This window comes from Giraffa tippelskirchi, chromosome 2 (assembly GCF_054371585.1).
Source record: "Giraffa tippelskirchi isolate mGirTip1 chromosome 2, T2T-mGirTip1v1.2.pri, whole genome shotgun sequence".
In the NCBI taxonomy this organism is placed as follows: Eukaryota; Metazoa; Chordata; class Mammalia; order Artiodactyla; family Giraffidae; genus Giraffa; species Giraffa tippelskirchi.
In genome coordinates this window covers 132,757,438-132,775,124 of record NC_137276.1, presented here as the reverse complement: position 1 = coordinate 132,775,124, position 17,687 = coordinate 132,757,438, and positions in this window count along the sequence as shown.

Here is a 17,687-nt window from a genome sequence, read left to right as displayed (position 1 = left end):
TTATTTACCCTCGATATATATTCATTTTCTTATGAATTTTCTCTCACTTTATAAAAGATTCTATTTCTTGTGTCAGAGTGAGAACAATCTTTAAGTTCTTCTCTCTAGAGAAAGTAGATGAAATAATTAGCTTCATAAAATTGTAGCAAACTAAGGAAAATTAGGCAAAATGATAGATTCTGATTTTGACCATTGGGTTGGGGAGACTGCTAAGTATAGAAAAGATATAAAGACTTCTTTAAAACAATCCCTGTCACACTGCTCTAAATATGACTGAATGTGTGGTATACTGTGTAAATGCTTGTAACAGAAATATATCTTGTTTCTAGTCCTAATAAATATTCCTGTTGTTTTATTCCATATTAAATTGACCTGTGCTCCATGAATGTTTGGAAAGAATTTAAAATTGTCTTTACTTTCAAGTAGGAAGATAGAGAATAATTTTAAGACTCAAAACCACCTTTCACATGTCCCAGAGAAATGAAAATGCAGTTCTATGTAAAGGAATATGATTATGTTGCAGAGATGCACTCTTGTGATTGTGAATTTATAGTTGGAAACTTTGACAGTTGGGAAAAATTTTTAAATTAATTGATCCAATGTAATATAAGGATTGGGGGCAGGAGGAGAAGGGGACAACAGAGGGTGAGATGGCTGGATGGCATCACCAACTCGATGGACATGAGTTTGGGTAAACTCCGGGAGTTGGTGATGGACAGGGAGGCCTGGCGTGCTGTGATTCATGGGGTTGCAAAGAGTCGGACATGACTGAGCAACTGAACTGAACTGAATATTAAGTATAACAATATCACAAACTGAAGTTTTTAATGGGTGCCACCTGTATATTTTATTCAAAGAATCCATCACAGAAATTAATTCTACTGAATAATCTATAATTTCATGATATACTATGAAATCCAACTTAAATCACTTTATACAGTTTAACTTTGCCTCATATGGATTGAATTTTTGATAGTGAACAAGAGAGCTGAATGAATAAAGAAGATGGTGTATAACTACACAAGAGTGTGGGATTCTTGGGAAGAGGAAGTTTAAGTGATGAGTTATGATCATTCTATTTTCATTCATGTAATAAAAGTATATTGTTATTTATATAAGTAATCCAAGTTGCCTTTTTATTAATCTGAGCAATAATGTTTGCTTAATCTTATTTAGAGATCCAACCCTTGAAAAATGTAACTACATTAACTTTGAATTATATTAGTTTTAATGTAATCAATGTATTCTATTTAAAACATATAAAATGTATTAATGAAAGAAGTGTAAATATTAAATCAAACTGAGGAGCTTCCTGAATTTTATATAGTTTATATGCCTATTCATAGAATATTCATGGATAAATCGTCACTAACAAAACCAAAAATGAATCATTGATAAATCATTGTCATGGATGATGTCTATGAGTGACTAATTTTTAATTAGTCAGTTTAAACTGAGAAAATCATAAATAATTTTCCAGTGGGGTGATTTAATTTAATATTGAGTTATAGAAAGATGATGAAATACAGCTAAGATAAATTAGAATCAAGTGGATATCAATCAGGATCTAAAGATGAATTAACAGGCAAAGTTGCTAGAAAATTTTATCAACTTATCTACATGAAACATTTCTGGGACAAATTCTTTCAAGCCGGCTTGAGGAATAAACAAACATCTAGCAGCAGAATTGATCATAACTGGTGAGAGTTAATATTAGAGAAATATTTCTTAGGAGAGAATGAGACCAACACATGGCACTTGACACATATTAGGAGTTTAATAAATGTTAAATAAAATTTAAGATTTAAAATAGGTGGGGAAAAGCAGATCAAAACAGTATCTGATTCTGATAGATGTTTATTGAATGTCAGATTTAAAATAGCTACTCAAAAAAAGATATTTTAATCAATTAATTCACAACTAATTTGATATTTATATCTTGCCAAGTACAAATTAAGCACCTGTATATACTCCTGAAGGTTAATAAATACATTCATATGAATGCAGCTACAATTTTAGTATTTATAAAGTTTTAAGTTAATTAATGATTCCAAGAGAAATACATTGCATATGTATGAATTTCTGTGTTTTATGACTTTATTTATCATTATTTTAAAAAATCCATTGCCTTTGGGGAAAACATCAATTTCCTTTGGGTTTATTTGTATGATAAACATATAATATAGTCACACACTGCAGTAATCATAAAACTGAAATTAGTAGTTGCTCTAGACAAAATGTAAAAATCAAAAACTGGAAAAGTTCTCACTTATACTGACAAAATCATGTTTCATGTTGATGTTAGGTACAAATCAATGCAATACTGTAAAACAAGTATGCTTAAATTAAAAATAAATTTTAAAAATTTTTGAGAAAATTAAAATTTAAGTACTGTACATCATTTAAAGACATGAATGAAGCAACTTGGCACGCAGGCACACAGTTCATTTAAAACATCCATACTAAGGACAATGAGTCTGATTTTGCATGAATATATGATTTGTTTATTTGTGACTATCATATATATTATTATCAATATTTTAGAATATCATATGTCATATAGCTCTGGTATAAGTAATAGTTTTGTAAAGAAATATTATTATAGCCATGAAGTGGCAACGAAGAAAAGCTAAATGATCAAAGAACAATTTTAAATGAGATAGAGTTTAAAAAAATGGTTAGGAGGTGATGACCATTCATTGAAAGTCTGCTATATCCCAGAAAATGTGCTATATATTTTCACATTGTTTAATTTTCCAAAATAACTTAGCAGATATTTTTATTCTCATTTGTTAAATAAATAACAGTTTGATGAATTAAAGGAAAGAATTATGATTCTTTCTTTTCCTGTATGAATGATTCAGAAATGATTCATACATCTTCTAAAATTATGCAGCTAGAAGGTGACAAAAATTGTTCAACCATAACTGCAAAACTTACATTTTTACCATGATATCATGCTGAATTTTGGTATAATATAATTCAAATTACAATTAAACTGAGACAAATTTATACCATTATTCCTCTTCGTGTGGAAAGGCAGTTCAACATAAATCCTGATAATGAGAGACATGGTCTATGAAAAAGTCAGAGACTATTCAAATGGCCATATAAGTAAGTAAACAAAGTTAACACTGGATGGGGATTTCCAAGAGGAAGTAAAGAGCTTTCTAGTCCTGTACAAATAACCATGGATCAACTGGCTAAACAACCTAGCCCACTTCTCTATTGTGTCTCTGTGCTTTATCTATCTGAGTCATAGACCTTGAATACATCACATGATCAAACCAACTCATCCAAACATTAAGCATGATGCTCACCTATCTTACTGAAGAACTATAAGTATTGATTTTCCAAGATAAAATTTCCTAACTCCCAGAGGCTATAAATGACTAATTATATTCACCAAATAAATTAAATCTTCCTAGAGTCAGTTTATTTACCACTGGGAGTCCTGAGATTTCAGTCTTTACATGACAATGTCTGCCCTGTTGTTCTTCAGTTGTTAAGTCGTGTCCACCTATTTGCCACCCCATGGGCTGCAGCACACCAGGCTTCTCTGTCCTTCACTATTTCCTGGAGTTTCCTCAAACTCAAGTCCATTGAGTCTGTTATGTCTTGTGAACATCTCATCCTCTGTCACCCCCTTCTCTTCTTGCCCTCAATCTTTCCCAGCATCAGTGTCTTTTCCAATGAGTTGAGTCTTCATATTATGTTGCCAAAGTATTGGAGTTTCACCTTCAGCATCAGTCCTTCCAATGAATATTTCTTTAGGGTTGACTGGTTTGATCTCCTTGCTGTCCAAGGGACTCTCAAGAGTCTTCTTCAGCACCACAGTTCAAAATCATCAGTTTTTCAGTGCTCAGCCTTCCTATGGTCCAACTCTCACATCCGTATATGACTACTGGAAAAACCATAACTTTGACTATATGGACCTTTGTCATTCGTCAGCAAAGTAATGTCTCTACTTTTTAAGATGCTGTCTAGGTTTGTCATAGCTTTTCTTTCAAGGAGCAACCATCTTTTAATTTCATGGCTGCAGTCATCATCCATAGTGATTTTGGAGCCCAATAAAATGAAATCTGTCTCTGTTTTCACTTTTTTTCCCCATCTATTTGACATGACGTAGTGGGACCAGATGCCATTATCTTCATTTTTTGAATGTAGCCAGCTTTTCATTTTCCTCATTTATCCTCATCAAATCGCTCTTTAGTTCCTCTTCAATTTCTGCCATTGGAATATCATCTGCAGATCTGAATTTGTTGATATTTCTCCCAGCAATCATGATTCCAGCTTGTGTCTTCCAGCATGGCATTTCATATGAGGTATTCTGCATATAAGATAAATAAACAGGGTGACAATATACAGCCTTGACGTACTCCTTTCCCAACTTGGAACCAGTCTTTTGTTCCATGTCCAGTTCTAACTGATGCTTCTTGATCTGCATACAGGTTTCTAAGGAGGAAGGTAATGTGGTCTGGAATTGCCATCTCATTAAGAATTTTCCACAGTTTGTTGTGATCCGTATGGTCAAAGGCTTATGAAGCAGAAGTAGATGTTTTTTTCTGGAATTTCCTTGCTTTGTCTGTGAGCTGACAGATGTTGGCAATTTGATCTCTGGTTCATCTGCCTTTTCTAAATACAGCTTGTACATCCTGGAAGTTCTTGGTTCACATAACATTGAAACCTGGCTTGAAGGATTTTGAACATTAATTTGCTAGCATGTGAAATGAGTGCAATTGTATGGTAATTTGAACATTCCTTGGCATTGCCTGGTATGACCTAAATCAAATCCCTTATGATTATACAGTGGAAGTGAGAAAAAGATTTTTTTTTTTTGAGAAAAAGATTTAAGGGACTAGATCTGATAGAGTGCCTGATGAACTATGGATGGAGGTTGGTGACATTGTACAGCAGACAGGGATCAAGACCATCCCCCCAAAAAAGAAATACAAAAGGAAAAATGGTTGTCTGAGGAGGCCTTACAAATAGCTGAGAAAAGAAGAGAAGTGAAAGCAAAGAAGAAAAGGAAAGATATACCCATTTGAATGCAGAGTTTCAAAGAATAACAAGGAGAGATAAAAAGCCTTCCTCAGTGAACAATGCAAAGAAACAGAGGAAAACAATAGAATGGTAAAGACTAGAGACTCTTCAAGAAAATTAATAATCTTCAAGAATATTAATAATCATGGCCTACCTACCATTTACCAGCTGAGCCACAAGGGAAGCCTCCAAGTTGGCTTAAAACTCAACATTCAGAAAACTAAGATCATAGCATCTGGTCCCATCACTCCATAGGAAATAGATGGGGAAACAATGGAAACAGTCAGAGACTTTATTTTCTTGGACTCCAAAATCATTGCAGTTAGTGACTGCAGCCATGAAATTAAAAGTACACTTTCTCCTTGGAAGAAAAGTTATGACCAACCTAGACAGCATATTAAAAAGCTGAGACATTACTTTGCCAACAAAGTTCTGCCTACTCAAAGCTATGGTTTTTCCAGCAGTCATGTATGGATGTGAGAGCTGGACTATAAAGAAAGCTGAGCATCGAAGAATTGATGCTTTTGAACTGTAGTGTTGGAGAAGACTCTTGAGAGTCCCCTGGACTGCAAGGAGATCCAACCAGTCCGTCCTCAAGGAAATCAGTCCTGAATATTCATTGGAAGGACTGATGTTGAAGCTGAAACTCCAATATTTTGGTCACCTGATGCAAAGAACTGACTCATTTGAAAAGAGCCTGATGCTGGGAAAGATAGAAGGCAGGAGGAGAAGTGGACAGAGGATGAGATGGTTGGATGGCATCACTGACTCAATGGACATGAGTTTGGGTAAACTCCGGGAGTTGGTGATGGACAGGGAGATCTGGCATGCTACAGTCCATGGGATCACAAAGAGTCAGACACAACTGAGCGACTGGACTGAACTGAACTGGGATTGATAAAACTGACCTTTTCCAGTCCTATGGCCACTGGTGAGTTTTCCAAATTCGCTAACTTATTGAGTACAGCATTTTAACTGCATCATCTTTTAAGATTTTAAATAGCTCAACTGGAACTATATCACCTCCAATAGCTTTGTTTGTAGTAATGCTTTCTAAGGCCCACTTGACTTCACACTCCAGGATGTCTGGCTCTAGTTTGGTGACCACATCATCATGGTTTTCTGAGTCATTAAGACATTTTTGTATAGTTCTTTTATCTATTCTTGCCATTTCTTCTTAACCTTTTCTGTTTCTGTTAGGTCCTTGCCATTTCTGTCTTTTAATTTACTCATCTTTGCATGGAATATTCACCTGGTATCTCCAATATTCTTGAAGAGATCTCTAGTCTTTTCCATTCTATTGTTTTCCTCTGTTTCTTTGTAGTGTTCATGTAGGTATACTTTCTTATTTCTCCTTGCTCTTCTCTGAAACTCTGCATTCAGATGGGTATATCTTTTCCTTTCTCCTTTGCCTTTCACTTCTCTTATTTCTCAGTTATTTGTAAAGCCTCCTCTGACGACCACTTTGCCTTCTTGCGTTTCTTTTAATTTAGGATGGTTTTGCTGACTGTGGCTCAGATCATGAGCTCCTTATTGCAAAATCAGGCTTAAATTGAAGAAACTATGGAAAACCACTGGACCATTCAGGTATGGCCTATATCAAATCCCTTATGAATATGCAGTAGAGGTGACAAATAGATTCAAACAATTAGACCTGGTAGACAGAGTGCCTGTAGGACTATAAACAGAGGTTTGTAACATTGTACAGGAGGTGGTGGTTTTGTCTGTTTTTTCTTATAATTTTTTTCCAATCTGATAGATAAGAAAGGAATGTGAGTTTAGTTTTAGTTTGCATTGCTTGGATTACAATCTAAGCTTGTTCTCTTCTCTTATGTTTATAGGCTGTTTATATATTTTTCTTTGTAAATTACCTGTTCATCAATTGGAAATATTTCATAATACTACATACACATTTATACTTTGCCATAGTAAACTGTTTCTAGAATCTTATTGTTTACTTTTAAAAATATCAAAATACATGCATTCATTTTATATACATTATTCACCATGCAATATATTCATACATGGTTTTTCCTGGAGCCTTTAATTTTAATAACAAAATATTGCAAGCACAGGAACAAGCAAGGATTTCTTCTTTCACCACTACTATTCAACTTAGTATGGAAATTCTCAGCTACTGCAACAAAAATGGAAGAGATTATATATATATACATATATATATATACACAAAGAAAAAATTACATTTCATTTGCAGAAAAAATGGTTATCTATGTAAAACATCTTGCCCACCACCAAAAATGCACACAGATATTCTTGTAACTAATAAGCGAGGCTTACAGGGTTGCAAAATATAAGGTTAATATACAGATGAAGCACAAAATGGAATCAAGATTTCCAGGAGAAATATCAATAACCTCAGATATGCAGATGACACCACCCTTATGGCAGAAAGTGAAGAAGAACTAAAGAGTCTCTTGATGAAAGAGGAGAGTGAAAAAGTTGGCTTAAAGCTAAGCATTCAGAAAATTAAGATCATGGCATCGGGTTCCATTACTTCATGGCAAATAGATGGGGCAACAGTGGAAACAATGGCTGATGTTATTTTTCTGGGCTCCAAAATCACTGAAGATGGTGATTGCAGCCATGAAATTAAAAGATGCTTACTCCTTGGAAAGAAAGTTATGGCCAACCTAGATAGCATATTAAAAAGCAGAGACATTACTTTGCCAACAAAGTTCCATCTAGTCAAGGCTATGGTTTTTCCAGTAGTCATGTATGGATGTGAAAGTTGGACTATAAAGAAAGCTGAGTGCTGAATTGATGCTTTTGAACTGTGGTGTTGGAGAAGACTCTTGAGAGTCCCTTGGTCTACAAGGAGATCCAACCAGTACATCCTAAAGGAAATCAGTTCTGGGTGTTCATTGGAAGGATTGATGCTGAAGCTGATGCTCCAGTACTTTGGCCACCTGATGCAAAGAGCTGACTGATTTGAAAAGACCCTGATGCTGGGAAAGATTGAGGGCAGGAAGAGAAGGGGATGACAGAGGATGAGATGGTTGGATGGTGTCACCAATTCAATGGACATGAGTTTGGGCAAACTCCGGGAGTTGGCGATGGACAAGGAGACCTGGTGTGCTGAAGTCCATGGTGTTGCAAAGAATTGGACACGACTGAACTGAACTGACCTGACCAGTAGTTCATTATTTTTCTATATACCAGCAGTGAACAATTGCACCTTAATATTAAAAGAAAGTAGCAATTTTTTTATCATCAAAAAGTAAGCATAAATCCAGGAAAGCAAACACAAAACCTGTAAATGAAAAGCTACACAAACTTCTGAAAAGAAACAAAGAAGTTCTTCTGTGTTTATTGATCAGATTATTCAATATTTTTACACTGTCAATTCTTCCCAACTTGACCTATAGACACAATGCAAATTTCATCAAAATTTTAGGAAGGGATTTTGTAGATATCAATAAATGATTCTAAAGTTTATATGGAGAGGCAAATATATGGAAAAGCCAAAACAGTATTAAATAAGAATAAGGCTAAAGACTTACACTAACTGATTTCAAGACTTAATATAATGTTACAGTAATCAGAACAGTGTGATGAAGAAATTAAGATACAAATCAATGGAACAGAGTACAGAGTTTAGAAACATTCACACAAATACAGTCAATGGCAAGACAAAGAAGCAAAGACAAGTCCATGGATAAAATATATTCTTTTTGGCAAATGGTGCAGGGAAGATTGAATATCCATATACAAATAACTGAAACTAGACACAGAGCTTATACTATTAGTACACACATGCACAAACTAAATAATAGACCTAAATGTAAAATGAAAATCTATGAATCTTCCAGAAAAAAACAGGAAAAATGTTATAGGATCTTGAGGTTAGGATGAGTTTTTAAATATAAGAATAAAAGCATAATATATAAGAGAAAAAATGATGTTATGAATTTAAGAAATATAAAGCTTAAAGCTTCTGCTCTGCAAATGACACTGTAAATAGAATGAAACAACAGGTCACAGACTGGGAGAAAATACTTGCAAAGTATATATCTGATTAAGGACTTGGATTCAAACTCTATAAAGGATTTTTAAAACTCGACAATAATAAAATACATAACCTGATTAAAAATGGGTAAAAAGACCTGAATAAATACTTTGCTGACTAATATATACGAATGGCAAATAGCAGGTGAAAAGATGCCCAACGTAATTTATTATTCAAGAATTTGAAATTAAAACATCAGTAAGATACCGTTAGCACGTACTAGAAAGGCTAAAATCCAAAAACTCCAACAATACCAATTTCTGGCAAGAAATGTGGAGAATAGAAATGCTTAGTCACTTGTTGTAGAATGCAAAAGAGTACAACTTTGGAAGACAGTTTGTAAGCTTCTTATGGAGTTAAACATAGTCTTACCATAAGAACCAGCTATTGCTCCCTGTGTTTAGCATTTTCTGCTTCTGAGTATTTACCCAATGGCTTTGAAAACTTATGTACATATAAAAATCTGTATGCAAATATTTATAACAGCTTTTCTCTTAATTGCAAAAACTGGAAGCAAACACAGTGTCCCTAATAGACACAGGAAAACAAAACTCTGTTACAACCATACAATGAAGAATTAGTCACCAACTTGAAAAAATGAGCTACCAAGATATGAAAGGAAATGAGTGAATAAATGCATATTGCTAAGTAATTGAAACCAACCTTAAAAGGTTACATACTATATGATTCCATTAAATGACATTCTGAAAAAGGTGAAACTACAGAGATAGTGGAAACATCACTGGTTGCCAGGGTATTAGAAGTGGGGGTTAAAAGGTGGAGTAGAGGGGATTTTTAAGGCAATGAAACTACATTGTATGATACCATAATTGCAGATACATGACACATGCTTTTGTCAGAACACATAAAACTTTAAACATGAACAGTTCAGTTCAGTCACTCGGTCGTGTCTGACTCTTTGCAACCCCATGAACTGCAACATGCCAGGCCTCCCTGTCCATAACCAACTCCCGGAGTTTACCCAAACCCATGTCCATTGAGTCAGTGATGCCATCCAACCATCTCATCCTCCATTGTCCACTTCTCCTCCTGCTTTCAATCTTTCCCAACATGAGGGTCTTTTCAAATGAGTCAGCTCTTCACATCAGGTGGCCAAAGATTTGGAGTTTCAGCTTCAGCATCAGTCCTTCCAATGAACACCCAGGTGTTCATTTAGGATGATTTCCTTTAGGATGTACTGGTTGAATCTCCTTGTAGTCCAAGGGACTCTCAAGAGTCTTCTCCAACACCACAGTTCAAAAGCATCAATTCTTCGGCGCTCAGTTTTATTTATAGTCCAGCTCTCACATCCATACATGACTACTGGAAAAACCATAGCCTTGACTAGATGGACCTTTGTTAACAAAGTAAGGTCTCTGCTTTTTAATATGCTGTCTAGGTTGGTCATAACTTTCCTTCCAAGGAGTAAGGGTTTTTTAATTTCATGGCTGCAATCACTATCTGCAGTGATTTTGGAGCCCCCAAAAATAAAGTCAACCACTGTTTCCACTGTTTGCTATCTATCTGCCATGAAGTGATGGGACCAGATGCCATGATCATAGTTTTCTGTATGTTGAGCTTTAAGCCAACCTTTTCACTCTCCTCTTTCACTTTCATCAAGAGGCTCTTTAGTTCCTTACTTTCTGCCATAAGGGTGGTGTCATCTGGATATCTGATGTTATTGATATTTCTCCCAGAAATCCTAATTCCAGCTTATGCTTCTTCCAGCCCAGCATTTCTCATGATGTACTCTGCATAAAAGTTAAATAAGCAGGGTGACAATATACAGCCTTGATATACTCCTTTTCCTATTGGAACCAGTCTTTTGTTCCATGTCCAGTTCTAACTGTTGCTTCCTGACTTGCATATAGGTTTCCCAAGAGGCATAAACTGTGAACCACAAATAATGCAATTCTCATCTAGGAGTTCAGACAATCCCATGATGAAATGCTGAATATGACAAAATAATCTAAGCCTATGACAAATACATAAAACAACCACACCGGAGGTAAAGGAAAAAGAATGTGCTAATCTAAATAATTTTGTAAATGAGTAGAGTCTGTAAGACTAAAAGCAAAAGAAACTATACATAAATACTATACATAAGTAATAATTTATGAGGTTGTTTCCTATGGTGGCACAGTTCAGATTCTGATATATTACATTTGTATATATTATACATACGTAATGTAACTTAACTATTGATATGTGAATGATAGCTAATAGAAGTCAAGTTTGCTACTGTTGGAGTGGAAGGTTATATACAAACGTTGGGAAGATAAGATGTTCCATGTAACAATGGACTGGATTTAGAGACATTAGTATGAACTCATGCTTACCTATAGAAAACCTATAGATATCAGTGCTTACCTAAAGGATAACTTACAGATATGTGTCTATAATGACCAGTAGGCATGTATGTGTCTCTTTGATCTACAGGCTGAGAGGTCCCAGAAGTCATCATATCCCAGTAGCAATGAAAACACCTACCATTCAAATACTTGCTTCTAGTACCATATGCCAATGGGAGGAACCCCACTGATTGGGAATATGTCTAATTCTAGGACTAAGGCAAGAAATGTACAAGATGAACCCTAATCATCTTACAATTACAGAGTAAGGAAGTGCTAAGAAAAAAAAAATCACATTGAAAGGGTATATGCCAAGGGACATAGGAGCCAGAAAGTGTTCTCAGTGACCAAAACTGAGAAGTAAAGCACATAGCATTGATTTATATGCCAAAGGGTAAAATAAATACGCATGAGTTCATACTGATAAAAATAAATGATCTGATAAATAAACGAGAAAAAATAGACAAATCTCTGGCTAGAAAAATTCTTAATAATTTATGTAGGTACTCCACTCTGAAGGCGATGGAGTGGAATTTCCACTCAAGTGTGTATGCATAGTGACTTGCTCCCAAAGAATACACTATAGAAAGGGAGAGGGAAAAAAAAGAGCAACTTTACAGTGGAGAAACCTGAAATGTTAATATCAATAGCGATAAGGTAAAAAAAATTGCAACTAAGACCAAGGAGGAAATGAGCTTGCCCAGGGAACACAATAGAAAGAACACTGGTATGGCTGTAGCGTAGGAAATGAAGGGGATGTGGACACAAACCAGTGTCAGTAAAGGCAATCAGGATATGAAATATACTTGAACTAGGGCTGTATACTGGTCTTATGTGGCTTGATATATCTTTGTGTTTTAATGGTAAATGATCAACTTTCTGTGGTCGTTGTTGCTCACTCAGTTGTGTCCTAGTCTTTGTGACCCCATGAGCTGCAGCACACCAAGTTTCCCTGTCCTTTGCCATCTCTCGCAATTTTCTCAAACTCGTGTTCATTGAGTTAGAAATGCCATTCATCTATATCGTTCTCTGTCTTCTCCTTCTCCTGCCTTCAATTTTTCCCAGCATCAGGGTCTTTTCTAATGAGTTGGCCCTTCACATTAGGTGGCCAAAGTATTGGATCCTCAGCTTTAGCATTAGTTCTTCTGTGGTTATACACCAATTATTCTCAACTGTAGTGGTTGACTTTGTTCCTATTAAAATAGTCACTTTTGGTGTGGGGAGGCACGTAAAGGATTTCTCTGCACTAAGAATATAAAAAGCATTTTTCAGTGACATGCTCACAAAAAGCGTTTTCATTACCTAAATTGCTTTGTTTGGCTTTTCGTCAAAGTGTATAATGTGTTGTGAAATGCAACAGTATTAATACTTGGGACACAGTGTTAAGACTTTTAAAAAAGGCAAAAGAGTCATCCCTACACTTTTCAGGGCCATAGTCACTGTGGTCTGGTCAGTCCCATGCATCACAGAGGGATGTAGACATGCCCAGGAAGGCACTCTGAAGCACTAGGCCCTTTGCAACCCAGGGCTTGAGTCAGGGCCACACTTGCCCAGGTCTAAGGAGGTACTGTTCTTTGTGTAACTGAGAATACTCTATATTATTCTCAGTATTATTCCCTATAATACTGATTCAGCATTCCTCTCCACAATTTATTCCCCACTGTGGTCAAAGGATTTGGAGTAATTTATTAAACAAAAGGTTTAAGAATGGTTAATCCCATGGCTCTCGCTCAGGACCTAACAATAACAAGCACAGAACTTCTCCTTTGGGAGAGGACTGAAGGTGCCTCTAGGCACTTTATTTGCTCTAAATGGTAATTTTAATTCAGGAGAAGAAAGTTCTAAGCCCACTTTGAAAACGGAGTCATATTTTCTGATCTGGTTTTACTTTGATTTTTTACTCATAACTCTTGTGTTAGAATTTAGAGGGTACGTAGTGTTCCTTCATGTATGTGAAAGCCCTAATATTTAAAAGAAAATAGCATTTGTAAACTATAAAATGACACAAAATTTATGGACAAAACCATGTGCTCATGTATACCATGGTTTGAAATCATATATGTACAAAGGGTTACACAGTTTGCATGATTGTCCAGATCAGGTTAAGTATAAACTGGTGAATGCATGACCTGTATAAGAACATTCCCACTCACCAATTTTGAGACTGTTATTCAAAGAAAACATTTGGAAATTAGCTTATCCTAGGGCTGCTAAAATGCATTTTCTTTGAGGTTTGAGATTGATTGTGCTTATTCTTTTTAATGTCCCTAGTACCCATCATTACCTGGTGTGCTATTAGGTACCCAATGAATATTGCTTTATTAATTGCTTAATGGATGAAGGATCAGTTCTCTTGAATTTATGATTTATTATCTATAGCTCAGATTGCCCTAGTCAAATGTTCTTCTACAGTTAATACTAACAAGGTAACAGTGTTTAGGTGTGCTAGATTGCCAGTCTAAAGTAATTATACACACACACATTGTTCAATACAAAAAGTGAGAAATAGAACATCTCAACAGACCCATCACAAGCACAGAAATTGAAACTGTAATCAGCAATCTTCCAACAAACAAAAGCCCAGGACAAGATGGCTTCACAGCTGAATTCTACCAAAAATTTTGAGAAGAGCTAACACCTATCCTACTCGAACTCTTCCAGAAAATTGCAGAGGAAGGTAAACTTCCAAACTTATTCTATGAGGCCACCATCACCCTCATACCAAAACCAGACAAAGATGCCACAAAATAAGAAAACTACAGGCCAATATCACTGATGAACATAGATGCAAAAATCCTTAACAAAATCCTAGCAAACAGAATCCAACAACATATTAAAAAGATCATACATCATGACCAAGTGGACTTTATCCCAGGGATGCAAGGATTCTTCAATATCAGCAAATCAGTGAATGTAATACACCACATTAACAAATTGAAAAATAAAAACCATCTGATTATTTCAATAGATGCATAGAAAGCCTTTGACAAAATTCAACATCCATCTATGATAAAAACCCTCCAAAAAGCAGGAATAGAAGGAACATACCTCAAAATAATAAAAGCTATATATGACAAACCCACAGCAAACATTATCTTAAGTGGTGAAAAACTGAAAACATTTCCCCTAAAGTCAGGAACAAGACAAGGGTGCCCACTCTCACCACTACTATTCAACATAGTTTTGGAAGTTTTGGCCACAGCAATCAGAGCAGAAAAAGAAATAAAAGGAATCCAGATTGGAAAAGAAGAAGTAAAACTCTCACTGTTTGCAGATGACATGATCCTCTACATAGAAAACCCTAAAGACTCTACCAGAAAATTACTAGAGCTAATCTATGAATATAGTAAAGTTGCAGGATATAAAATTAACACACAGAAATCCCTTGAATTTCTATACACTAACAAGGAGAAAACAGAGAGAGAAATTAAGGAAACAATTCCATTCATCATTACAATGAAAAGAATAAAATACTTAGGAATATATCTACCTAAAGAAACAAAAGACCTATATATAGAAAACTATAAAACACTGGTGAAAGAAATCAAAGAGGACACAAATAGATGGAGAAATATACCATGTTCATGGATCGGAAGAATCAATATAGTGAAAATGAGTATACTACCCAAAGCAATCTATAGATTCAATCCAATCCCTATCAAGCTACCAATGGTAATTTTTACAGAACTAGAACAAATAATTTCACAATTTGTATGGAAATACAAAAAACCTCGAATAGCCAAAGCAATCTTGAGAAAGAAGAATGGAACTGGAGGAATCAACCTGCCTGACTTCAGGTTCTACTACAAAGCCACAGTCATCAAGACAGTATGGTACTAGCACAAAGACAGGAATATAGATCAATGGAACAAAATAGAAAGCCCAGAGATAAATCCATGTACCTATGGATACCTTATCTTCGATGAAGGAGGCAAGAATATACAATGGAGAAAAGACAATCTCTTTAACAATTGGTGCTGGGAAAACTAGTCAACCACTTGTAAAAGAATGAAACTAGAACGCTTTCTAACACCATACACAAAAATAAACTCAAAATAGATTAAAGATCTAAATGTAAGACCAGAAACTATAAAACTCCTAGAGGAAAACATAGGCAAAACACTCTCTGACATAAACCACAGAAGGATCCTCTATCACCCACCTCCCAGAATATTGGAAATAAAAGCAAAAATAAACAAATGGGACCTAATTAAAATTGAAAGCTTTTGCACAACAAAGAAAACTATAAGGAAGGTGAAAAGACAGCCTTCAGAATGGGAGAAAATAATAGCAAAGGAAGCAACAGACAAACAATTAATCTCAAAAATATACAAGCAACACCTGCAGCTCAATTCCAGAAAAATAAATGACCCAATCAAAAAATGGGCCAAACAACTAAACAGACATTTCTCCAAAGAAGATATACAGATTGATAACAAACACATGAAAATATGCTCAACATTACTCATTATCAGAGAAATGCAAATCAAAACCACAATGAGGTACCATTTCACGCCCATCAGAATGGCTGCTACCAAAAGTCTACAAGCAATAAATGCTGGAGAAGGTGTGGAGAAAAGGGAACCCTCTTACACTGTTAGTGGGAATGCAAACTAGTACAGCCACTATGGAGAACAGTGTGGAGATTCCTCAAAAAACTGGAAATAGAACTGCCATATGACCCAGCAATCCCACTGCTGGGCATACACACTGAGGAAACCAGACTTGAAAGAGACATGTGTACCCCAATGTTCATGGCAGCACTGTTTATAATAGCCAGCACATGGAAGCAGCCTAGATGCCCATCAGCAGATGAATGGATAAGGAAGCTGTGGTACATATACACAATGGAATATTAATCAGCCATTAAAAAGAATACATTCGAATCAGTTCTAATGAGGTGGATGAAACTGGAGCCTATTATACAGAGTGAAGTAAGCTAGAAAGAAAAACACCAATACAGTATACTAACACACATATATGGAATTTAGTAAATTGGTAAAGATAACACTGTATACGAGACAGCAAAGAGACACAAACATATAGAACAGTATTATGGACTCTATGGGAGAGGGCGAGGGTGGGATGATATGGGAGAATGGCATTGAAGCATGTAAATTATCATATGTGAAATGAATCGCCAGACCAGGTTTGATGCATAATACAGGGTGCTTGGGGCTGGTGCACTGGGATGACCCAGAGGGATGAGATAGGGAGGGAGATGGGAGGGGGGTTCTGGAAGGGGAACACATGTACACCCATGGTGGATTCATGTCAATGTATGGCAAAACAAATACAATATTGTAAAGTTAAAAAATAGATAAATAAACTAATTTAAAATAAAAAATGAGTAATGTTAAGGACTGATGTTATTGGTTATATCAAATACATAAGACATTGGTATATTCTGTTACATAAGTTCAGTTTTATGTATTAGGGAAATTGAAATCAAAGAAACTTTCTAAAAATGAATCTTACAAATGGGTGAAATATATATTAATAAATAAAGAAGATTCTGAATGTCTTTTACTTATAAGTTTTGTATTGAGATACATAAACTCAATCATGGTAGGTTAAGTATTTTCTTCAATTTTTAAACAGTTTCTGATAGTTTTTCATTTCTAAGAATATCTAGTTTTATCTTAGAAAATATCAGGAGATTCATCATTTTTAATTTTGTAATGTTTGCTTGTCCAAAGTAATAAATTCTCTGTATCATAAAAGTGTTTAGAAGCTGTTGATTTCCAAGTTCTTTATTTACATATGAATGTACTACCTAAAATCCAAATGTGAACAGGAATATCATGTCAAACTTCTATTTACAACATAAAATCCTGTGATAAAACTGATAGAAATGATTGATATATAAGTGAATCCTAACAGTAAACATTTTGGATTCAGTTTGAAATTTAACTACATCTGAGTCATTATAAACAAAATAGCAATCATATTCCTTGGGATGGTTTGAACAAACATTACTGAAGGTCAAGGATTTAATGATAATATTTTCAAATTTCCCCCAAATTTTCTTACTGATTCAAATTTCATGGAATAGGCTTCCATATGTTCTTATATTGTGGAAAGAAAGTTACCACAGGAATTTAGTGTTCAGGAATTTTGACACTTTTAGACTACCTATTACCAGAAATTAATAAAAGGTGGCACCAAAATGAAGTGTGTATTCCTTTGCACCCCAAATACAAATTTACTTTTGAGTAGACACCCTACTACCCACAAATGCAGAAGCATGCCTATACTTTCAGTTA